This window comes from Schistocerca americana, chromosome 1 (genome assembly GCF_021461395.2).
Source record: "Schistocerca americana isolate TAMUIC-IGC-003095 chromosome 1, iqSchAmer2.1, whole genome shotgun sequence".
Taxonomy (NCBI): Eukaryota; Metazoa; Arthropoda; class Insecta; order Orthoptera; family Acrididae; genus Schistocerca; species Schistocerca americana.
In genome coordinates, this window is record NC_060119.1 from 438,882,800 (window position 1) to 438,908,682 (window position 25,883).

The following is a 25,883-nucleotide window of genomic DNA, read 5'->3' on the forward strand; positions in this document are numbered from 1 at the left end:
CGTTTTCTTTTCCTGTTGCGCAACGAAGTCATATCCTACTCTTTATTTTTATTACTAAGCCGTGGTCGGATAGAATTAGTAACTATTTTTGCGTAAATATTTAAATGGGGCACATTTTCAGGGATTTTACTGAATTCACGTATTCTCTGTACTCATTTCAGTCAAAGATAGAGAGGACGCTTTCAAGTTCTACTTTCAAGACCGGAATAATGGTTAGGGGGGAGGAACATCACGTCGAACGAAACAATGTTGGTTGAATCAAGCTTATGTTCTGCAGATCTTAAAGTATTTTTGGGAAGGATTCAAGAAGAAATCCGGAAAAAGGGAGACTACATTGAGAAACAGAAAGGATTTTAGAGAAAATTTTTCACTGTTTCATTTAAAAATCGCTGACTTTTGAGCCTGCAGAGGTACATGTTGTGTTCCGTGACTACGTCAACGTTCCGGAGCCGTGACGGCGCTTCGGTACAGTTGCGGGATAAAAGCTTCTCCCCATTATGCTATTAGGGCGCGCCCGACTCGTTATCCTCTTTATTTGTTACGGTAATGCCATTAAGGAGGCGTTTCTTTTTTCTGACTCCTCCGGCGTATTCAGTTTTTGTTTACCGGAGGGGCCATTAGGCGCCTGTGGAGGTAATGGATCCCGAAACTTTATTACCGGATGAGTGACAGCACAAGCGACACGGAGCGCCCTCTGAGACACCACGCGTCTCCCCCTTGTGTCGAACGCTAGCAGCAGGAAGGCTTGTATCAACTATTGAAGAGTCGTTCTGCAGCCAGTAAGGTAATATTATTGTTTGTAGCTTATTTTTAAAAATAGCTCTGTGCACTATGCGACTTAACTTCTGAGGTCATCAGTCGCCTAGAACTTAGAACTAATTAAACCTAACTAACCTAAGGACATCACACACATCCATGCCCGAGGCAGGATTCGAACCTGCGACCGTAGCGGTCGCTCGGGTCCAGACTGTAGCGCCCAGAACCGCACGGCCACTCCGGCCGGCAGCTTATTTTTAAAAAACGGAGAAATTAGTTATTGTGTAGGTACTAGCATTAGGAAGGTGTATGGGAAGGATTCAGGCAGTGTAAACTGTGCACTAAAATATCGCCACTCACCAAGACGCTACCGAGGAGAAAGTCAACGACTCGCTCCTTTCTTAGTAACTACCAGATTTGGACCAAGTTCAGCTTGAATCGAAATGGATTCAAGGAATGAGATACTCTGCGAAAATACTCCATTAACACACTGCTATAGATTGCGTAAGGAGTAAACGGACAAGGTAACAAAAGCTAGAAGTCGTGTAAGTCTCGCTCCGTAATTGAAGGGTATCAGTAAAGGTTCATCGTAGCATATCCAGCGTCCACACTGTTTCATTTTGGCTTCATGGGTTGTTTCGGAATGATATCTTCTCGGTGAAATATCTTCTAGCTGGAACATCACGATTTAAAAGTACGCTTGTCCGCAACTACAATTGTGGGCGAAGACTAGGCTGAGGTTCGCCACGTAACCTACCATTAAAAATTTGCAAGTTAGTAGGCCTTCGCGGCTTCAATGAATCTCCATAAAATTCTTCTGAGAATTAGACGGTGTGATGTTACAAAATGTTGCTATCGTAGGTTGTTCCTTCGTGGCGTGGAGTTTACGAAATTATTTACGTCTTTAGCCATTATTCTATCGAGTGAGGAGGCTGCCATAAAGATAAAAGCAGATGAACTCACTAGCTACCTTCAAAGAATTTAATATTAATCTCGTAGTTTCTATCCGAACTTTGCGGAACTTGCGGATGTTAGCAAATACTCGATGCTCGTAATGGAGTAAGGTTCAAATGGCTCTGAGCACTATGGGACTTAAACATCTGAGGTCATCAGTCCTCTAGAACTTAGAACTACTTAAACCTGACTAACCTAAGGACATCGCACACATACATGCCTGCGGCAGAATTTGAGCCTGCGACCGTAGCAGTCGCGCGGTTCCGGACTGAAGTGCCTAGAACCGCTCGGCCACCACGGCCGGCAATGGAGTAAGGAAACTGCGTTTATAGTTTTATGCTCGAGACCTCTTCAGATCGAAAATCAGCTTTTCGTAGACTGATGGCAACATAGCTGCTGTTAGCTGTATCTGAGCAGCCATCTCCGCATGGTAATTGTGTCCGCTGTCTGTCGAGGGCTTTTTCTATGTTTTTCTGCAAGTTATTGTTCGACTATGGCTGAGATCGTATCTGTTGAGGAGGCTGTCTTCTTTTCTTTAACAAACGGGGATTCTGTTATCCTTCCAAAGTCAGTTTTACCAACTTTCATTGCTGAGATTAATACGGTTATGAAGAGAATGACTGCTATCGCTTCGCCCTTGTCTACTTGAATCTTCATGTTTAAGTCACTGGAAGAGACATTGTAGCAGCGTAGGGTTGATGTTCCTGCCTAGCAATTCCGAACACTGCTTGTTCGATACCAGGTGGTTCCAACCAATGACTTTGTCTATCTTCCTCAAAACTGCGGTCTAATTTTAATGCATAGTCCCTCACTCGTATCACATACTGGTATACCACTTTTAAGTGTATACTTTGTAAGGAACTTTACGATGTGTATGGTGGAGGTTAACTCTTGTACCACGGTCGTTTCCCCAACTTAGTTTAATTTTCGAATCGTAAGCGAGAAGATCGACTTCCTATAAATCTCCGATTGAGATGAAATAATTCTCACTTTGCTGTCATCGCAATTTGCGAGATTTATACGCGAGGAGTAGGCTACGGACGTTGGCTTGTAGTGTGACCTTTCAATACTCTAAGCTTTACTAAGCACTTACTGTTGAAATTTCATAATTTCAATAAATTTCACAATTCAAGGCAAAGGGCGTATAAATAATAAAGCCAAAATTCAACAACCTACGTCATTTACTGTTATTTATCTAATGCGAGGTCTAATACAATGAAGCAGTTCTAGTTCAAAACCAAATTTTAAATTGCAAAACATTACCAAGGGCAGATGCGACCTCTGATCATGATTTATTGGTTGTGAACTGCTGATTAAAACTGAAATACTTTACAAAGGTAGGAAATTAAGGAGATGGGATCTGGATAAACTGAAAGAGCTAGCAGTTGTTTAGAATTTCAGAGGGAGCGTTAGGCAACGATTGACTGAAATAGAGGAAAGGTATACAATACAAGCCGATTGGATAGTTTTGAGTGATGAAATAGTAAAAGCAGCAATCAAATAGACAAAGAGACAGTGCCCAATAGTAATATTTGGATACCGAATTTTACTGACGAAATTCATATATGTTATAAAACTGTGCATGTATGTTTCCACATCTTCTCCTAAACCACAAGACCGATTTCCGCTAAACATAGTACACATATCCCGTACTGCCAGGCAACAATTGCTGTGGTGGTAACAGCCACATACCCATCACAGTTCAGCAGATGTCATCATATACACTGAGATGTGTGAGAAATTGCCAATCCTGCATCAAGTTTTAATACATTTATTCTTTACCAATAAGACAATCAAAATGGTTCAAATGGCTCTGAGCACTATGCGACTTAACTTCTGAGGTCATCAGTCCCCTAGAACTTAGAACTAATTAAACCTAACTAACCTAAGGACATCACACACATCCATGCCCGAGGCAGGATTCGAACCTGCGACCGTAGCGGTCACGCGGTTCCAGACTGAAGCGCCTTTAACCGCACGGCCACACCGGCCGGCAATAAGACAATCCTATAAGCGAGTCAGCCTAAGGAAATCCCTGATATCTGGCAGCGTTTTTAACGGCTTTCAACTGCGAAGCGCAAACGGCTATAGGCGAAAAGCATAGCCGTCTGTAGAGCTGTGAGGAGGCGTTACCATAGAGACGTTTACACAATCGCGTTGTAGACGCGGAGGCAGAGCTGCGTCCAGCGTACATAAACTGTCCAGGATAATGTTTTTTTAATTTGGATACTGTACTTTTACATTTCTATGTTGTGCATATTTCATTGTATGATTGTTTCACTATCTCAAAAGTGTATTCGCGAACGCACGAAAATGAAATTTTTTCTTATGTTCATTTCTGGTAGAAAATTTGCAAAATGAATCCCGGGGCAATGCCGGGTTCGTAGCTACTGAGAAAATAAAAAAGAGAAGCAAAGGAACTAGGCAAAAGGGAATGCAGACATCTAAAAATGAGACTGAAAGAAAATGTAAAATTCCTAAGTGTTTGTAGCTAGATGACAAACGCACGGCTATAGAGGCACGCTTGACTAGGGTAAAGGACGATGCCGCCAACAGAAAAAATAAAAAGGGGTACTAGTGTGAGCGTGAGGAATTCAAATGGCAGGGCAGTACTCAACAGAGAATGGAAAGCTGAAAGGTGCAAGTTGAGGGAATACACAGGTGGACAATCTGAAGGAAATGAAGATGGCATTATAGAATCGGCATAGGAAGTAAATGAAGGCGAGGATACTGCAGGGAGAATTTGACAAAGCACTGAAATACGTAAGTCGCCACGTGGCCACTGAAGTAGGTGACATTTCCTCAGAATTATTTAAGATCCTTGTGGAAACCAGGTTTAACAGAATTATTCAAGCTGGTGTGTAAGACATATGGAAGAGGCGAAACATCTTCAGACTTCGAGAAGTATGTATGTAATAAAAATTCCAGCAAGTCGGTACCGATAAATGTGAATATTATCGAACTGTTGGCTTGGTAAGTCACGGTTGCAAAAAATCGAAAAAAATTATTTACAGAAGAATGGCAAAAACGGAAAAGGGCCACTTTCGGGGGAGATCGGTTTGGGTTTCGCAAAAAAATGGTTCAAATGGCTCTGAGCACTATGCGACTTAACTTCTAAGGTCATCAGTCGCCCTTAACTTAGAACTAATTTAACCTAACTAACCTAAGGACATCACACACATCCATGCCCGAGGCAGGATTCGAACCTGCGACCGTAGCGGTCGCTCGGTTCCAAACTGTAGCGCCTAGAACCGCACGGCCACTCCGGCCGGCTGCGTTTCGCAGAAATGTACGAACACACCAGGCAGTACTGTTCCTAGAACTTATCTCAGAGGATAGGATTTCGGTATTTTTAAATACATAAAATGAAAGGTTATCGACAGTTTGCACAGACACCAGACTTAAGTTATAAGAATGTAAGGTCGAGGAAGGGAGGCATCAGTTGCGAAGGAGTGAGACAAGCTTTAAGCCTACCCACGATGTTATTCAATCTAGACGTTGAGTAAGCTGTGAAGGAAAGCAAGGAGGAATTACAGTTCAGGGAGAAGAAATAAAAATCTTTGTGGCTTGCCGATGACATTTTGATTCTCTCAGACACACCTTTTAAGTAGAAGGAGCCGTTCAAATTTCCAGCGTTTCTAACAGTTGTCGCCATTTTAGAGAAATTACTTTCTCTCATGATTGTGTGAAGGATCAGATTACAGGATACTAAAACCATTTCTTCGTGTGGGGTACCAAATCCATATTTGTTGAAAGAAATCGTTAAGGTTTCTCCTCTGCTGTTTGTTTACACGTGTTCAGATTACTTAACTCCACATGATTTTTCCAATTTCGGCCTTACGCTCCATTCTCAAGTGCTGTGGGTGCCAACATGTCGCAATACAACGTATCTGATTAATGATTTAGGAAAATCGCGATGGCTGCTGCTGGTCTCTAGGGCTGAAATTGCCCAATCGTGTGAAATTAAGTGAATACATGGAAACAACATCCGAGGTAGAACCTTCACAACTTTCTTCCGAGATACTGTTCCTCAGCATGTACCCAACCTGACTATGATAGTATGTTTGCTCACCGATTACTGTTTGAGGGAGAAATCTGCATGTAAAGGTATACAGACATCGAAAATAAATTGAATTTCAAGAAACGAAATGCGTGAGAGCGTTAATCGCAACGAGGAGGTCAGTCTGATTGAGTTTTCTCATGTTGGGAGATCAGAAGGAGCGCGATCTGTTTCACTTGGTAAAAACTTTCTAAAGCCAAGATCGAATAAATATTTCTTTATTTACAACAATTTCGAGAGGCTTTACTGTCAATTTCTGAAACCAAAACTAAACTCCCCTTGAACAGGCCATGAAGGCTCAACGGTACTCATTGGCCGCCGTGTCATCCTCAGCCCACAGGCGTCACTGGATACGGATATGTAGGGGCATGTGGTCAGTACACCGCTCTCCCGGCCGTATGTCAGTTTCCAAGACCGGGTCCGCTACTTCTCAGTCAAGCAGTTCCTCGGTTTCCCTCACAAGGGCTGAGTGCGCCCCGCTTGCCAACAGCGCTCGGCAGATCGGATGGTCACCCATCCAAGTGCTAGCCCAGCCCGACAGCGCTTAACTTCGGTGATCTGACGGGAACCAGTATTACCATTGCGGCAAGGCCGTTGGCACACTGTCAACTTCAAGTCTTCAAAAAATTTTGTTGCAAAACAAGTTCATTCTGAGTTGGAACATCGCGCCAAGTTTCCTACATCTTAGCCACTAACGCGACGTTCCAACTCAAAATGAGTACGTTTTATAGCAATATTTTTTGAAAACCTGAAGATGGTAGCAAAGTGTATCGAAACTGGTTTTTGTAAAGAAAGTCAGTATTCCGTAGGAATAAACCTTCAGGAAAATTACTCATACACAAAGAAAGAAAAAATGTTATGTGGACATGTGTCAGGAAACGCTTACATTCCATGTTAGAGCTCATTTTATTACTTCTCTTCAAATCACATTAATCATGGAATGGAAACACACAGCAACAGAACGTACCAGCGTGACTTCAAGCACTTTGTTACAGGAATTGTTCAAAATGTCCTCCGTTAGCGAGGATACATGCATCCACCCTCCGTCGCATGGAATCCCTGATGCACTGATGCAGCCCTGGAGAATGGCGTATTGTATCACAGCCGTCCACAATACGAGCACGAAGAGTCTCTACATTTGGTACCGGGGCTGCGTAAACAAGAGCTTTGAAATGCCCCCATAAATGAAAGTCAAGAGGATTGAGGTCAGGAGAGCGTGGAGGCCATGGAATTGGTCCGCCTCTACCAATCCATCGGTCACCGAATCTGTTGTTGAGAAGCGTACGAACACTTCGACTGAAATGTGCAGGAGCTCCATCGTGCATGAACAACATGTGTCGTACTTGTAAAGGCACATGTTCTAGCAGCTCAGGTAGAGTATCCCGTATGAAATCATGATAAAGTGCTCCATTGAGCGTAGGTGGAAGAACATGGGGCCCAATCAAGACATCACCAACAATGCCTGCCCAAACGTTCACAGAAAATCTGTGCACAATTGCACAATTGCACAATTGCGTGCGGATTCTTGTCAGCCCACACATGTTGATTGTGAAAATTTACAATTTGACCACGTTGGAATGAAGCCTCATCCGTAAAGAGAACATTTGCACTGAAATGAGGATTGACACATTGTTGGATGAACCATTCGCAGAAGTGTACCCGTGGAGGCCAATCAGCTGCTGATAGTGCCTGCACACGCTGTACATGGTACGGAAACAACTGGTTCTCCCTTAGCACTCTCCATACAGTGACGTAGTCAACGTTACCTTGTACAGCGGCAACTTCTCTGACGCTGACATTAGGGTTATGGCCAACTGCACGAAGAATTGCCTCGTCCATTGCAGGTGTCCTCGTCGTTCTAGGTCTTTCCCAGTCGCGAGTCATAGGCTGGAATGTTCCGTGCTCCCTAAGACGCCGAGCAATAGCTTCGAACGACTTCCTGTTGGGACACCTTCGTTCTGGAAATCTGTCTCGATACAAACGTACCGCGTCACAGCTATTGCCCCGTGCTAATCCGTACATCAAATGGGCATCTGCCAACCCCGCATTTGTAAACATTGCACTGACTGCAAAACCACGTTCGTGATGAACACTAACCTGTTGATGCTACGTACTGATGTGCTTGGTGCTAGTACTGTAGAGCAATGAGTCGCATGTCAACACAAGCACCGAAGTCAACATTACCTTCCTTCAATTGGGCCAACTGGCAGTGAATCGAGGAAGTACAGTACATACTGACGAAACTAAAATTAGCTCTAACATGGAAATTAAGCGTTTCCGGACACATGTCCACATAACATCTTTTCTTTATTTGTGTGTGAGAAATGTTTCCTGAAAGTTTGGCCGTACCTTTTTGTAACACCCTGTATATATTTAATTACTTGGGACCCCCTTCTATGTTGTTTGGCCTTGCTTGAGCACTCAAGTACAGGTCTCGGTCCATGGCTTGGAGTGCTTCAGTTGTAATGTGACTGCTGATAAATGTCTTCTGCGTAGAATACAAACAAAGGCGTCTCTAATAGTTCAGTAACTTGGCATAACGCCAGACATAATCGTTTTCAAAAGAAGGCAACGTTATCCCACGTACAAAAATGGATCCAACTGATGGTACCAGTCTTTCTAGAAAATTGTACAGATTTTTTGATAAAGAATTAAGAAAAATATTTAAATGAATTCGTGCGAAAGTGGCTTTAAGAAAAGTGAAAATATTTCCATCGCACAGCAGAAAGAAATTGACGAGAGCTCGGGATTTGAGGCAGCGAAAGTTTCACAAGCGTTTTATTCACGAAACGAACAGTAGCGTAGGTATATTTTACTGTTCGGCGTCGTCCTTTATGCCGGCTCGCGCCGGCTTACTTCGTAACGCAGACAGGCACGTGTTCCGTCGGAGAGGGCTCCACGAGAGACGCGAGCACACCCCAGGCCGTCGCCGGAGATTCGCAGAAAATAGCCCGAAAACGCTTCGGGTCCGCGAGCAAATACTCTGACAATGAAGGGAGGAGTGGGAGCGAGAGAGAGAGAAAGAGAGAGAGAGGTTGGGGGGGGGGGGTCGGGGGTGGAGGACTCCCGGCGACTGTCGTAGTGGAGAGCAGCGCCCCGATAGGATCTGGACAGGCGGCCGCTACGGGCGGGTGGCAACTGTGTGTGTGTGTGTGTGTGTGTGTGTGTGTGTGTGTCTGTGTGTGTGTGTCAGCCAGGACGGGACACGCAGTGCTGGAGGAGCAGGAGCGTGGCTCGGCGGTGCGCGGCCACGCAGATCAATACGACGCGCGCCGGCACGCACGGGCCGGACAGCGGGAGGCTGGTGGTTCGCAGAGCACAGTGGTGAGACCGCGCTGGAGCCCCCATCTGCATACACCGCGTGCACTGTCACTGCGCGAGACACACTGCAACTGCACGATGAGCCGCGGGTAGCATCGATCTCACGATACATAGTGGGCAGCAACGATGCTGTCTCACAGTCCCTGACACCAGAAATGGAAATATTTATAAATACTTTAATATTATTTTGTGTGTACGACTGGATATCCGCTGCAAATTTGTTAAAGGATGTTTTTCAGCGTATACCTTTGTTCAACAGCCCGTACCAACTGCGACAAAATTTGGAGGAAATATCCGCCATAGTGAAATGGGTAATGGAAAAAGGTGTCTCTCAAATGAACGTTTACCTGTATACTTTCTGTGGGTGATGCCCATAGCTCGTAAGTACAGGGTGTTCATAAATGAATATCGAGGTTCTAACGATTTATAATGTTTATTATATTAAACTTACAGTTATAAATGATATGTCAAATGGCCGGCGGTGTGGCCGTGCGGTTCTAGGAGCTCAGTCTCGAACCGCGTGACCGCTACGGTCGCAGGTTCGAATCCAGCCTCAGGCATAGATGTGTGTGATGTCCTTAGATTAGTTAGGTTTAAGTAGTTCTGGGTTCTAGGGGACTGATGACCTCAGATGTTAAGTCCCATAGTGCTCAGAGCCATTTGAACCATTTTGATATGTCAAATGAAAGAGCAACTCAAACAGTTTTACCAAAAATCTTTTTTTTTTTTTTGTCATCAGTCTACTGACTGGATTGATGCGGCCCGCCACGAATTCCTTTCCTGTGCTAACCTCTTCATCTCAGAGTAGCACTTGCAACCTACGTCCTCAATTATTTGCTTGACGTATTCCAATCTCTGTCTTCCTCTACAGTTTTTGCCCTCTACAGCTCTCTCTAGTACCATGGAAGTCATTCCCTCGTGTCTTAGCAGATGTCCTATCATCCTGTCCCTTCTCCTTATCAGTGTTTTCCACATATTCCTTTCCTCTCCGATTCTGCGTAGAACCTCCTCATTCCTTACCTTATCAGTCCACTTAATTTTCAACATTCGTCTATAGCACCACATCTCAAATGCTTCGATTCTCTTCTGTTCCGGTTTTCCCACAGTCCATGTTTCACTACCATACAATGCTGTACTCCAGACGTACATCCTCAGAAATTTCTTCCTCAAATTAAGGCCGGTATTTCATATTAGTAGACTTCTCTTGGCCAGAAATGCCTTGTTTGCCATAGCGAGTCTGCTTTTGATGTCCTCCTTGCTCCGTCCGTCATTGGTTATTTTACTGCCTAGGTAGCAGAATTCCTTAACTTCATTGACTTCGTGACCATCAATTCTGATGTTAAGTTTCTCGCTGTTCTCATTTCTACCACTTCTCATTACCTTCGTCTTTCTCCGATTTACTCTCAAACCATACTGTGTACTCATTACACACTTCATTCCGTTCAGCAGATCATTTAATTCTTCTTCACTTTCACTCAGGATAGCAATGTCATCAGCGAATCGTATCATTGATATCCTTTCACCTTGTATTTTAATTCCACTCCTGAACCTTTCTTTTATTTCCATCATTGCTTCCTCGATGTACAGATTGAAGAGTAGGGGCGAAAGGCTACAGCCTTGTCTTACACCCTTCTTAATACGTGCACTTCGTTCTTGATCGTCCACTCTTATTATTCCCTCTTGGTTGTTGTACATATTGTATATGACCCGTCTCTCCCTATAGCTTACCCCTACTTTTTTCAGAATCTCGAACAGCTTGCACCATTTTATATTGTCGAACGCTTTTTCCAAGTCGACAAATCCTATGAAAGTGTCTTGATTTTTCTTTAGCCTTGCTTCCATTATTAGCCGTAACGTCAGAATTGCCTCTCTCGTCCCTTTACTTTTCCTAAAGCCAAACTGATCGTCACCTAGCGCATTCTCATTTTTCTTTTCCATTCTTCTGTATATTATTCTTGTAAGCAGCTTCGATGCATGAGCTGTTAAGCTGATTGTGCGATAATTCTCGCACTTGTCAGCTCTTGCCGTCTTCGGAATTGTGTGGATGATGCTTTTCCGAAAGTCAGATGGTATGTCGCCAGACTCATATATTCTACACACCAACGTGAACAGTCGTTTTGTTGCCACTTCCCCCAATGATTTTAGAAATTCTGATGGAATGTTATCTATCCCTTCTGCCTTAATTGACCGCAAGTCCTCCAAAGCTCTTTGAAATTCCGATTCTAATACCGGATCCCCATCTCTTCTAAATCGACTCCTGTTTCTTCTTCTATCACATCAGACAAATCTTCACGCTCGTAGAGGCTTTCAATGTATTCTTTCCACGTATCTGCTCTCTCCTCTGCATTTAACAGTGGAATTCCCGTTGTACTCTTAATGTTACCACTGTTGCTTTTAATGTCACCAAAGGTTGTTTTGACTTTCCTGTATGCTGAGTCTGTCCTTCCGACGATCATATCTTTTTCGATGTCTTCACATTTTTCCTGCAGCCATTTCGTCTTAGCTTCCCTGCACTTCCTATTTATTTCATTCCTCAGCTACTTATATTTCTGTATTCCTGATTTTCCCGGAACATGTTTGTACTTACTCCTTTCATCAAAAATCTTATAAATGTTCAATGTGAGCACCATTTGTCGCACGGCACGCATCAAGTCAATAGCCGAGTTCTTCCCAAACGTTGATAAGTGTGTCTTCAGTGATTGTATCAACAGCTGCTTCAGTCCTGTTTCTTAATTCAGGGAGGCAGCGGAGGCACGTACACACGATCATTCTACATCTACATCTACATTTATACTCCGCAAGCCACCCAACGGTGTGTGGCGGAGGGCACTTTACGTGCCACAGTCATCACCTCACGTGCTTTGTAGAACGATGGGACTGGAGATACATCATCAAACTTTCGGAGTAATGTCATGTATACAACCCTAAAATTAACAGGGGCAATTTGTAGAACGATGGGACTGGAGATACATCATCAAACTTTCTGAGTAATGTCATGTATACAACCCTAAAATTAACAGGGGCAATTAAGTGCAAGATTGAGGAAGCCCCAAGGGAAAAAATCGCATGGCGTTAGGTCGGGTGAACGTGGAGGCCATGCAAGGCAAGCCCTATCATTGGGCCCCTTGTGGCCTATCCAGCGCTTGGGTACAGTGAAGTTCCGCTGTCTAGCGGATTGCGATGGAAACATTGCGCGCTGCACATGCGCACTAGTGCCAACACAATTGTTTGAGTTGCTCTTTCATTTGACATATCATTTATAACTAAGTTTAATGTAATAAATATTATTAAGCGTGAAAACCCCGATAGTCATTTATAAACACCCTGTATTTGAAGATATATTTAAGAACATACAAATAAATTTCAGGTAGTAATAGTAAATGCTTGCTTCGGAACAGCCTGGAGAAACGGTAAGATACCAGCTGGATCTCATATTGATGAGACAGAGGTTCCGAAATCCGATAGTGAATTTTTAAACGCCTACCCAGGACCAGAAACAGATTCAGATCACAATTTAGTAATTATGTAAAGAGGGTTGAAGCTTAAGAGAATAGTCCGAAACAATCATTGCGGAAAGAAATGAGGAATGTTGATTAGTCTTTGATGTTCTCTAAATTTTTAAGTATTGCACAATGAATATCACAGCAGATAGTTCAATTGAAGAGGAATGGACATCTCTAAAAAAAGCAGCCACAGAAGTTGGACAGACAAATATAGGTACAAAGAAGGTAGCTACAAAGAAATCTTTGTAACAGAAGAAGTACTTCATCTGATCGACGAAGGAAGGAAGTAGTAAAATGTCTGGGAAGAGACAGGAATATAGCAACATGTCACTTAAGCGTCACATAAATAGGAAGTGTTGGGAAGCTAAATCTAAATGGTTACGGGGAAAATGTAAACAAATCTAAAATGAAATTATAGTCGGAAGTACTGATTCAATATATATGAAAGTGAAAACTAAGCTTTGGCGAAATTAAAAGCAGAGGCGTCTGTATTAAGAATATGAAAGGTATTCCATTGTTAAGCGCAGAGGGCAGAGCGCCTTTGTCGAGAGTCATCGAACGATACTATGAGGTGTCGGAGCTGTCTGATGACTTGATAGAAAAAGAAATGGGAGTAGATATTCCGAGTTTTGGAAGGCTTGAGGAACAGCAAGTAAGGGACTTAGTCACGTGCTATGTAGAACGATGGGACTGGAGATACATCATCAAACTTTCGGAGTAATGTCATGTAAACAACCCTAAAATTAACAGGGGCAATTAAGTGCGAGACTCATCGTACGATTACCTTAACAGCCCATGCATCAATAATATACAGCAGAATGGAAGTAAATGAACGTGCGTTATATTATGATCAGATTGTCCTTGGGAACGCACCAGAGAGTTAGTTCTCACGTTGCTCTTGATAATGGAAGCAACACTGAAGAAAAATTAAAACATGTTCATGAGATCTGTCGCCTAGAAAAAGCGATCGACAACGTCAAATTATAGAAAACGTTCGAAACTCTCAGAAAAATAGGTGTAAGCTGTAAGCAAAGACAGGTAATATATAGTGTCCACAAGAGGTGTCCCTGATTTCAAAATTAAATAATTTTGAAACTAAGATCAATGGTCTAGTGCAACAAAACACGTGTTTATTATGAGAGCTGTAATAATTTCATACGGAACTTTCGAAATAGTTCAGAAAGCTGCTAAGAGATGGTGCAGTATCAGTGTACATAATTAAACTCGTCCTCTGCAAGAATCTTTGCAATCACATCACAATTTTTTCCAAAAGTTCAATACTCCCAGTACGGGGGTAGCGCAAGCGGCCAATGAAATTTGCCATCACATCGCGAAGAGTCTCAACGGAAATGGATTCAGATGCCATACAGTTCACCAATTCAAGCTCGTCCAGCATGGTGGAATGGTTCCTACAGACAGTGTCTTTCAATGCGCTCCAAAAACCAGTACAGTCACAAGGAGACAGATCGAGCGAATATGTTGGCCAGTCCACCCATGACCCAATAAATGTGAATAATCCAACGCAGTGAATCTTTTCAAGAAGTATTCATCAAGAATGAGAAACACCTGCTCCGTGCGATGTGGTCTGGCCCCATCTTGATTGAACCACTCGGTGCTTGATCGAACCTCCAACGCTAGCTGTGTGACGACAAACTGCAATTTAACGTTCACTAGTGATCGTTTCTCGTGTGGAAAAGGGAGAAATAGTACCAAAGCCCAAAAAGTAACTTTGGGAGAAACAGTGGTTTTGTTTCACATAAAAAGAGGATTTTCGGAACCGCAAAATCGTCAATTTGGTTTATTCACTACTCCATTCAGGTGCAAGTGTACTTCATCTGTGAACCAGATGCAGCCAACATAAAATCCTTCATTATCAATCGGTGTGGGATCTGGTTCGCAAAGTCAGCTCTCTGTCGCACAGCTCGTACAGATAAGGCTGCGGATCATGAAGGGAAACATGCCTAAGCTGTTAGTATTTTCTGTGTGCTGGAACGCTTCAAACTAGTCTGTGCCGCATTTCTTCGGACGGATTCTATCGATTTTGTTGGATAATTCCACAAACCATGACGTCTTTTTCACGAGTAACTACAGTTTGCTTACAAGGGAACTTCCCCATCGCACCCCCCTCAGATTTAGTTATAAGTTGGCACAGTGGATAGGCCTTGAAAAACTGAACACAGATCAATCGAGAAAAGAGGGAGAAGTTGTGTGGAACTATGAAAAAAAATAAGCAAAATATATAAACTGAGTAGTCAACGCGCAAGATAAGCAACATCAAGGAGGTTGTCAGCTCAGGAGCGCCGTGGTCACGTGGTTAGCGTGAGCAGCTGCGGAACGAGAGGTCCTTGGTTCAAGTCTTACCTCGAGTGAAAAGTTTAATTTTTTACTTTCAGACAATTTTAGTGTAGGAGTAGACGTGATTATCATTCCTCCAGGTTGTACACCTCTTGTGCAACCGTTAGATGTGTTTGGTTTTCGGCAAGTGAAATACTTTGTGAAAAGATTCTATGATTTTGCGAAGCTGCACAGGTACACAGAGCAATATTGTTTACGTGATCGTGTGTCAATTATCAAAGTTCAGGCACTCACACATAATCAACTTCGCTCTCCAGAATTCCAGGACATGTTCAGATTTGCTTGGACATATGCAGGATTTGACGGTCTACACACGGAAAAATTTGAAAACGTTAAAAACATATGTTTTGACAGAGCAAAGGGAAAACTGTGCGACTGTGAAACTGTTGCATTCATTTGTTGCAGTTTATGTGACAAACTCTTATGTTTTCATCACTTTTTTGGGAGTGATTATCACATCCACAAGAAAACATAAATCGGGCAAGATAGAAGAATCTTTTTACCCATCCGCCAAGTGTACAAGTTAAAAAGGTGGGTCGACATCATATTCCTGTCATGTGACGCACATGCCGTCACTAGTGTCGTATAAAATATATCAGATGTGTTTTCCTGTGGAGGAATCGGTTGACCTATGACCTTGCGATCAAATGTTTTCGGTTCCCATTGGAGAGGCACGTCCTTTCGTCTACTAATCGCACGGTTTTGCGGCGCGGTCGCAAAACACAGACACTAAACTTATTACAGTGAATAGAGACGTCAATGAACGAACGGACAGATCATAACTTTGCGAAAATTAAGAAAATAAACTTTTCAGTCGAGGGAAGACTTGAACCAAGGACCTCTCGCTCCGCAGCTGCTCACGCTAACCACGGGACCACGGTGCTCCTGGGCTGACACCATCTTTGATGTTTTATATGTTTCACATGGACTACTCAGTTTGTATATGTTGCTTATTTTTTTATAGTTCCACACAACTTCTTCCTGTTTTCTCGATTGATCTGTGTTCAGTTTTTCAAGGCCTATCCACTGTGCCAACTTATAACTAAATCTGAGGGGGGTGCGATGGGTAGGTTCCCTTGTTAGAGCCAACGTTCCCCGCTAGATCATCAGCCACGCTGCCTGTCCGTTGGAATTTGACGAAGAGCTTGCGAATGGTTTTCGCATCGGGTTCTTTTGGAATATAAAATCGCGTCTGAAAACTGCGCCTTGTTGACGTAGGACTGTGTTCTAACCTATGGCATTTCAGTTCCAGAAAAACACGTTGTTCAGTGGAATACATGATTTCAACCTCTTACAGCGCCATCTGATAGCAGCTTTTAGAACTAACTCAAAACTTCAATATAACGTGTACAAAAAATTCTTACGGCTTTCACAATAAACATATCGTTTGCTGCACTCGTCTATCGATCCCAGTTTTCGAGTTACTTACATTTGAAATCAGGGACTCCTTCGCTGGCCACCTGTACAATATGTGAAAATACAGACGCAACAATGAGAATGGAAGATCAAAAACTGCGGAATGAACGAGGAAACGAGTACATGGAGAACAGTGACGAGGAGGACAGGGTAATGGAACAAGTGTTAAGACGACAGGGAATAACTTCATTGGTACTAGAGAAAGCTGTAGAGCGCAAAAGCTCTGAGAGAAGCCAGAGACTGGAACATATGCAACGTGCTGCTCTGAGGCGACGAGCTTGATGCAGGAACGAAAACCATAGCGGGCCTTGTCTAACACACCAGTCAGACGACTAATGGGAAAAAGGGGGGAGGACGTGGCTACCGATGCCATAAATTTTCATTCCAGTTTCAACCAACCGATCGTCACTCTGTATCGTAAAGGACAGATCATGAGATACATTCGATAATCTGTCAATGCAGCGGTATGTGTTGAACGTGGTCACGAAACACTCGTAAATCAATGCGTCACACTCGCATAAAATTATTTACGTCAGCCTATTGGTTACAGTTCTTACTGTGGCGTCGAGAACTAAAATTAAAAATAATACAGAAAAGGAAATACTATAATACTATACATATGCACAATGTTATCTGCCGTCAACAGTAGAACGCACTAATATAGTTAAATAACCCTAGTGTGCAATAAATACAGTGAAATAATCTCGGTATTTAAGAGCACAAGTGCAGTTTGCGGCTGACAATACTATTTCATTTTATTGTTGTAGGTTTACTGTTTCATTGTTTCGTGGTGAAATATTTAGTTTAGATTATTTTTTACTATGTATCATTAAATATTAATTCTTAAATATGACTTTCTTCAAATAAATACAAGCTATAGGGAACCAAGCCTCATTTCAATAAACTAACATTTCCTCCAGCATTTCTCAAATTAATATTTATACAATCTTCGATAATATTTTAAGAGAAAAACTATGGACTATAACGAAGTACAGATGATATCCCTTCGAAATTAATTCGCTGCCTGCGAATTCGTTGACGTCAGTCGTGTTAAGGACAGATCTACAACACAACACTGACATATGAAAATTTGTGCCGGACCAGGACTCATACACAGCTGATGTTAAGGATTCCATAGTCAGCGAACTAATTTCGAAGTATTTTGTATAACAGTCGATCGTCCACAGCGTAAGTTCTTTCAGACAGGCTTGGAAATAGCGAGGATACCTGCTAACATTCAATATCTGAAATTCAAAGCATGTGTAAAACCCATCCTTTATGTCAGATCTTGAGCAACAACTGACAGATCCAGGTAGGGATGCTATACAGGGTGGTGAGAAAGAGTCTGAAAAGCTTGTCAGGATGTTGCAGGGGAGGTTATGCTGAGGAATAACTGTCGAGAAAAAAATTTGATACGTTGCGCAGTTTCCGAATTATTTAGCTCTGAAATTAGCCAGTTAGGTCGTTGGGTGCGCAAATTCGAACACTAGCACGCGCCAAAATGCGGTAATGCACAGACATCTGTGAGTCCATGAGTTGCCATTTCTTTAACTGCTCATTTCCAGTTGAAATATGCCTTTTCCCGAAGTGATAAATATAAGTTAAGTGAACAAAAGCTACGCTTGTTCCGTTTGAGGAAACCGAATCAAGAATAAGTTTGGCGACCATGTCTCTGCAGGCTGTTTGGATTTGCTCGCGCAACGACCTCATTGGCTTCAATGCTAACTCGGAAAAGACGCAACGTATCGAATTTCTTCCTGTCACTTATCTCTCAGCACAGCGTCCCATGCTACGCCCTTGCAAGCTTTCCACACTGTTTCTGACTATTTTGTGCATCTTCTACCGAAATTAATATCTACATCTACGATGTAGATGTAGTAGCCTATCTGGAGCTTTAACGTAAACACCTTCTCACAGCTGGTTAACGCCAGTATTAAAGTCATTTATACTGAGGACCTTACGCTATACCATTTTTAAGAATGACTTGCAGATTGCTTTTTATGAACATAATAAAATTTGTTATTACGAATACAAGCTGAAAATTTCATTAACTATTAAGTACAGGAAAAAGTCAAACACTTCAAGCAGTCTGTCTGTGATATAACGTATGATTTTGATTTATTTATTTAATCGTATGGCTAGGGCCCCCCGTCGGGCAGACCGTTCGCCGGGTGGCGGGCTTTCAATTTGGCGCCACTTCGGCGACCTGCAGTCGATGAGGATGATGATGAGGACAGCACAACACCCAGTCCCTGGGCGGACAAAATTCCCCGACCCAACCGGGAATCGAACCCGGGCCCAGATGATTGACAATCCGTCTCGCTTACCATTCAGCTACCGGGGGTGGACATAATTTTAGTAAAGATATATGATATAAATTGAGTAACTTCAGTAATATTTGCTGAAAAATTAGCAGATATCCGTAAAATGGAACTCTGAAACAGATGTGATTTCATTCTTGTAAGTTGTTGCTCTACTAACACCATTAGAAGGAAGTAAATCATGAGTGGTAAACAAGAAGCAGGCAGTGTATATACAGAGTACTGTGAAGAGGTTTTTAGAAATGTCAAGGGACCTAAAAGAATATATAGAATCAGAAATGCTGATTCGAGAATCGAATTAACGCAAGGGACATTGAAGAAAAGTTAGAAGAAGGTAAAATAAAGTGGAATGAACTACTGAAAGGAATGAATCGCGAAATGAAGAAATAAACATCAAAAGTACAATGAAATCCTGGTAGACTGAGAAAAATATGAGTACCTTAACAGGCAATTAACAGCCCAAAAAGAGAAATGAAGAGAAAAAGGGCCAGTCTTTATAAGACAAAAAAATGGTTCAAATGGCTCTGAGCACTATGGGACTCAACATCTTAGGTCATAAGTCCCCTAGAACTTAGAACTACTTAAACCTAACTAACCTAAGGACATCACACACACCCATGCCCGAGGCAGGATTCGAACCTGCGACCGTAGCAGTCCCGCGGTTCCGGACTGCAGCGCCAGAACCGCACGACCACCGCGGCCGGCTCTTTATAAGACAGAATCTCTACCCTGAGACTACAGAGATCGATGACCAAAAGCTGATAATCCTATAGCAACGACTTAATATCTATTACTAGAAGCATGCCATGAAATTAAAGAAAAATAATGAACTAACTGCTTCAATTGCGGAAACACTAATGATTATTAAGTTCTATCTCCGTAGCCAATCGCAGGAGTCATTATCACAGTTACAAATTTTAAGAGGGGTGTGGCTTGATGGTGAAGGGGAAAGGAGTCGTACTACAAATCGAAAGGTGCGGCATTCAGTTCTCACTCACTCCTCCCATTTTCTCCTCTCACTAACCGCTTCTGTCGCCTTTAGTAATGATTTGTTTGTATGAAAAATACCAGGCTATACCATGCGTCAGAGTGAACGTTTAACTATAGTTTCTCTTATCCTGTCTCGATTTCAGCTCGAATGACGGCGGAAGACTAGGACATGGCAGCTCCAACAGAACAGTGCCTGCAAAAGTACACAGTTTTCAAAGCATCCTTCAGGTTAAGGATAGCTTTAGCCTTAATTAATCACGATGAATTTATTTTTACCTCAGCATTTAGACAGAGTTCTGCTCTTAAGGCCATCCAGACATTTATTTCTAGCACAGAATAATAAAAATTGTTAACCTTGTTTATACATTCTTCCGTTACTTTTTGCTGCAATATTTCCATATTTAAGGTTGAAATACAAATACACTGTTTTTGTTCTACTGATTTGAGTAGAGTAAAAACTTGTTATTCATCCTTAAATATTATTAATGGCGAGTCTATAACATCTTCTGTTGCACTGTACATACATGATGCCGTTTTCATATCTAGTGACAGCGAATGCTTTGAACATTAACCACATGAATATTAGATAAACGTATATCTGTGTTAAAATATTGCAATGCTCATTGTGGAGTTTTTCCCACAAATGTTTTCAATAAGAAGCATACACTGCCTCGATAATTTTTTGAAATGTTGTAGCGGTAACATCTTTCATCAGACTGCTGTGTAGTAGAGCAGCTGCAAAGTGCTTCTTATTTGGCAAGAGTTCTACTTTTCAGCAGCGAACCGTAACTGCAGAGGTTTCCCCATATCAGCTTGAGGAGATGAGGACAGGCACTATTTATACAAGCACAAAGTAGGAACAGAGAATAAGCGTGTTGTTTACGTTTGCTTTGAATTCGATACCTAAATGCCTTTCGTATTTTGTGTAAAGAACCGTTGCATTTCCATTATTATCGTTCTTTTATATCTGTTTCTAGGTGTAAACTTTATACATAGTTATCAGCCACGATTTGACACTCAGTCCTGATATAAATGCTCTGCTGTCGTTTCTACGAACCAGTGCGTCTAAGATGTCTTTCCAAAATTCTTTCAAAACTGTCTGTCGACTGATTTAATTTTTCTTAAGTTGTAGATTTCCCTCTCATTTAATGCATCATATGTTTCACATTCTACATCTACATCTACATCCATACTCCGCAAGCCACCTGACGGTGTGTGGCGGAGGGTACTTTGAGTACCTCTACCGGTTCTCCCTTCTATTCCAGTCTCGTATTGTTCGTGGAAAGAAAGATTGTCGGTATGCCTCTGTGTGGACTCTAATCTCTCTGATTTTATCCTCATGGTCTCTTCGCGAGATATACGTAGGAGGGCGCAATATACTGCTTGACTCCTCAGTGAAGGTATGTTCTCGAAACTTCAACAAAAGCCCGTACCGAGCTACTGAGCGTCTCTCCTGCAGAGTCTTCCTCTGGAGTTTATCTATCATCTCCGTAACGCTTTCGCGATTACTAAATGATCCTGTAACGAAGCGCGCTGCTCTCTGTTGGATCTTCTCTATCTCTTCTATCAACCCTATCTGGTACGGATCCCACACTGGTGAGCATTATTCAAGTAGTGGGCGAACAAGTGTACTGTAACCTACTTCCTTTGTTTTCGGATTGCATTTTCTTAGAATTCTTCCAATGAATCTCAGTCTGGCATCTGCCTTACCGACGATCAACTTAATATCATCATTCCATTTTAAATCACTCCTAATGCCTACTCTCAGGTAATTTATGGAATGAACTGCTTCCAGTTGGTGACCTGCTATATTGTAGCTAAATGATAAAGGATCTTTCTTTCTATGTATTCGCAGCACATTACACTTGTCTACATTGAGATTCAGTTGCCATTCCCTGCACCATGCGTCAATTCGTTGCAGATCCTCCTGCATTTCAGTACAATTTTCCACAGCATCATCCGCAAAAAGCCTCAGTGAACTTCCGATGTTATCCACGAGGTCATTTGTGTATATTGCGAACAGCAACGGTCCCACGACACTCCCCTGCGGCACACCTGAAATCACTCTTACTTCGGAAGACTTCTCTCCATTGAGAATGACATGATGCGTTCTGTTATATAGGAACTCCTCAATACAATCACATTGACGTGATAAATAACGGGATTACTTTCGCTTCGTGTCAGTCTCTGGTGGAGATTTTTGTATTCATTTCTTTTTCTCTCCTGCAATGCATTCGCTGACAGTTCAGGATCGGAAAGTGCATTCTACATCTACCGGGCGTGGACAAAAATACGGCAACAACACAAACGCAACACTTTACCACTCCTAATACGGCGTAGGAAAACCGTCAGCATTCGAAACACCTCCTAGTCGTATTGGAACGGATAGATACATGTACTGTGTGGTTTTCAAATGAATCTTATACCTTCTTCCTGCTAAATAGCGGCCAGTTCAAGAAACGATGACGGAAGTAGATAGCGATAACGCACCTTTCTCAGCAAAGTAGACCACAAAGGCGCCATGAAGTTCAGATCTGGTAACTTTCGTGGTTAGAGGAGAGCGAAAACTCAGTCTCGTGCTCACGAGACCAGTGCTGGATGGTGCGAGCTGTGTGAGCAGCGGCAGTGTCGCCTTGGAACATATCACCACTGAAGAACCTACATCGTACCGGGGATGAACCTGATCAGTCAAACTGGTCACATAATCCGAAGCAGTAATGCTATCTTGTAAAGTAACCACGGAGCCCACGGAATACCGCGATACGGCTGCCCAAATCGTCACCGAGACCCCCGCTGTGCTTCACTCTTGGGACGTAAACTCGGGCAGTAGTTGGAAATAGTGTGAAACAAGACTCATCCAATCAAATGATATTCTTGCATTGTTACATAGCCCATCATTTATGGGTTTGTCACCGTGTTTTCCTGTTACGGGCATTTGCATCACTGGTTAGTGGCTTTGGAATTCCAGCTCGCCCTATAGCTCCCTGCTTCTGGAGAGCCTTCGTCTTGTTTTAGTGTTGACGGTTCACGAATGCGACATTCAGTTTTGCAGCGACTTTTGTAGCTGTCGTTCTCTTATTTTTTGACACAGTCCTCTTCAATGAATGTTCATCACGATCACTCAACACCGTCTTTCTCTAATGTTTTTCCGCTTTCCCTGTATGTGGTATAAATCTTCTACATGGTTCCTCTTGAAACAGTAAACACTTCGGCTTCCTTGGCTACGGAAGCACCAATCATGCGAGCACCAACAGTTTGTCCACGTTCGAATTCAACATAATTCATTCTCGACTACACAGAACACTATTCTGAACATGAATCACACATGCAACGTATTGAAGACATTGCACATATTCTGATTGTGGACTAATACAACAGCGCAACCAGCAGGCGTGGCTAGCATCTGCGTTTATGTTCAAGCATAAGCGTTTCCATATTTTTGTCCAACTCCTGTACAGATACATCCACAGTCTGCAAGCCATCTTACAGTTACCTGTTCCACTTGTTGGTAGACCGTTTTTGATGTGTTTGAGCCATTTAAACCAGCCTAATTGAGAAATGGCTTTATTTGTAGATAAGGTTTTCAGTAATTTTCCCGAATCTCAGCTAGTGGAGTCTGTAACGAAACATTCAACTAAGTCAGGCCACTTTTTTTATTTTTTTAAAAAAATAAGGTTTACTGCAAGCTACTGTAAGACGCTCGTCGTCGATGGGACGCCTGGCAGTTAAAAATCGTCAGCTCACACCGTATAGATGCAAATGTCCTCCTCCCACATACACAGGTTTTGATTACATTGGGTTAAGAAAAGTTACTGTTTTGCAGAGCATCCGCACCACTAGAACTCTTTTCTCCATTGTTGAAGATTGTTACATTCATATGCATATTATGTTACAGACAGTATTGTAACTATTGTCTATTTTAATACACATTTTATGTAGTGTTACTGCGTAATTTCTGCTCCGAATTAAGTGAAACTAAGTGCAAAAAGAAAATTCAGTTCTGTCAGATGCGTTGGATCCTGAAAGTATCATCAAGCTCTTTTTTCGCTATATTTATGATCGCTCCGTAACTATAGCAATGATACCAGTAATGTAAAACAAAGCGTATACTTATCTTCCAACGGCTAAAAGGACTGAAGTAGACAATAAATAACTATGAGAACGACACTGTTCAAATTTTTATACAACCCAGCATTGCCCGGGTATTCATTTTGCCAACTTCCTAACAGAAACAAAAACAAAACCTGAACCGTGTTTGTAGCGTAATAATGAAAAATTTTATTTCTACATATTCGTGAAAACGTCTTTGAAATTATGAAACAGTCGTACAAAGAAATAAGCATAATACACGATTGTGTAATTACGGTATGCCGGAAGTTTCTGTACGCTGGGCGCAGCTGCTTCGCATGTCTACAACGCGATTTTGTAAACTTGTCTACGGCAACGCCTCTTCATAGCTATATAGACAACTATTGTTTTCGCTTACAGCAGTTTTACATTTCGGAGTTGAAAGCTGTCAAAAGTGCTGACAGGTGTCAGGGAGTTTCGTAAGTTGACTCGACTGTAGGAGTGGCGTACTAGAAAGAATAAATATGTTAAAACTTCATGCATATTGCGTAATTTTGTCACGCATCTCAGTCTTCTGCTATTGCATTAAAATCTTGCTCTCATTCAATGCGCTCCCAATAAATTATGTAGCTGGATACTACACGTGAGACAAAATATGCCGACACCTGCTTGATAGCGCGCCAGTCTACCTTTGGAACCAATACAGCAGCGATTTTGTGTCAGATGGATTATAAATGTCCTTGGTATTCTGGACATTTGTGGCAGTAGACGTCTAGTGCAAGTCACGCAGTTCCTGTAAATTGCAGGCCAGATAGCGTTTTACACTGGTGTCCAAAATTAAAGGAAGAAACCGCTTATTCCCCGTCCCTTGTCTAATCCACGATATAATCATACAAACTGTCAACAGATGTCCGAACGATCATATTCTGTACGGAATGTGGCATTTCGATCAACGGAAAACAACGCCAACGATGATGTCAGGGCACCTATCAAACGGGGTGGTGACTTGTGGGTAGTCCCACATCCACAACTGCTGTGTACGCAGTCACAGACTGTACAGTATGGCACCGACAAGATGCATACCAGACTCTCTGCGTTGGAGAGCCATAAGAATAATGGAAGCAGGCCAGTCGCAAACTCACGTGGTCCGATGGCTTAACGTGAATCGTTCTGTTGTTTCTCGGATGTGGCGACAGTTTATAGAGACCGAAACGGTATCACGAAGACCAGAGCAGGGCTCATCACGTGTGACATCAGAAAGAGAGGACCGTTATGTGGCTGTAAGGGCACGACAGTACCGCCTAGAACGCGCAGCAACTGGCTTCTGTCCTCGAAGCATCCACTGGACGCGTTGTATCGAGGCAAAAGGTGTAGACAAGGCTTCGACAGAGTGGCCTTCACTGTTGGAGACCTGCTGCAGGTGTGCCTCTGATGCGTTTTCACAAAAGGAAACGTCTAGAGTGGAGTCGTCAACATGCCACCTGGACAGTTAAACAGTAGGCCAATGTTCTTTTCACGGACATGTCCCGATTTTGTCTGGAGAGTGGTTCTCAACGGATTCGCATCTGAAAGGAACGTGGAACATGATTTCTACATTTATACTCCTCAAGCCACCCAACGGTGTGTGGCGGAGGGCACTTTACATGCCACTGTCATTACCTCCCTTTCATGTTCTAGTCGCGTATGGTTCGCGAGAAGAACGACTGCCGGAAAGCCTCCATGCGCACTCGAATCTCTCTAATTTTACATTCGTGATCTCCTCGGGAGGTATAAGTAGGGAGAAGCAATATATTCGATACCTCATCCAGAAACGCACCCTCTCGAAACCTGGACAGTAAACTACACCGCGATGCAGAACGCTTCTCTTGCAGAGTCTGCCACATCTCCGTAACGCTATCATGCTTACCAAATAACCCTGTGACGAAACGCGCCGCTTTTCTTTGGATCTTTTCTATCTCCTCGGTCAACCCGACCCGGTACGGATCCCACACTGATGAGCAATACTCAAGTATAGGTCGAACGAGTGTTTTGTAAGCCACCTCCTTTGTTGATGGACTACATTTTCTAAGGACTCTCCCAATGAATCTCAACCTGGCACCCGCCTTACCAACAATTAATTTTATATGATCGTTCCACTTC

The 25,883-nt window shown here is 42.6% G+C and overlaps 1 protein-coding gene and 1 pseudogene across 1 annotated transcript in view; both read right to left on the reverse strand.

Moving 5' to 3' along the window:
• Nucleotides 1–25,883, reverse strand: part of LOC124559675 — a 766,753-nt gene that overhangs the window by 367,323 nt on the left and 373,547 nt on the right. The window lies entirely within an intron of this gene.
• On the reverse strand, nucleotides 6,252–6,369 carry LOC124560840 (annotated as a pseudogene).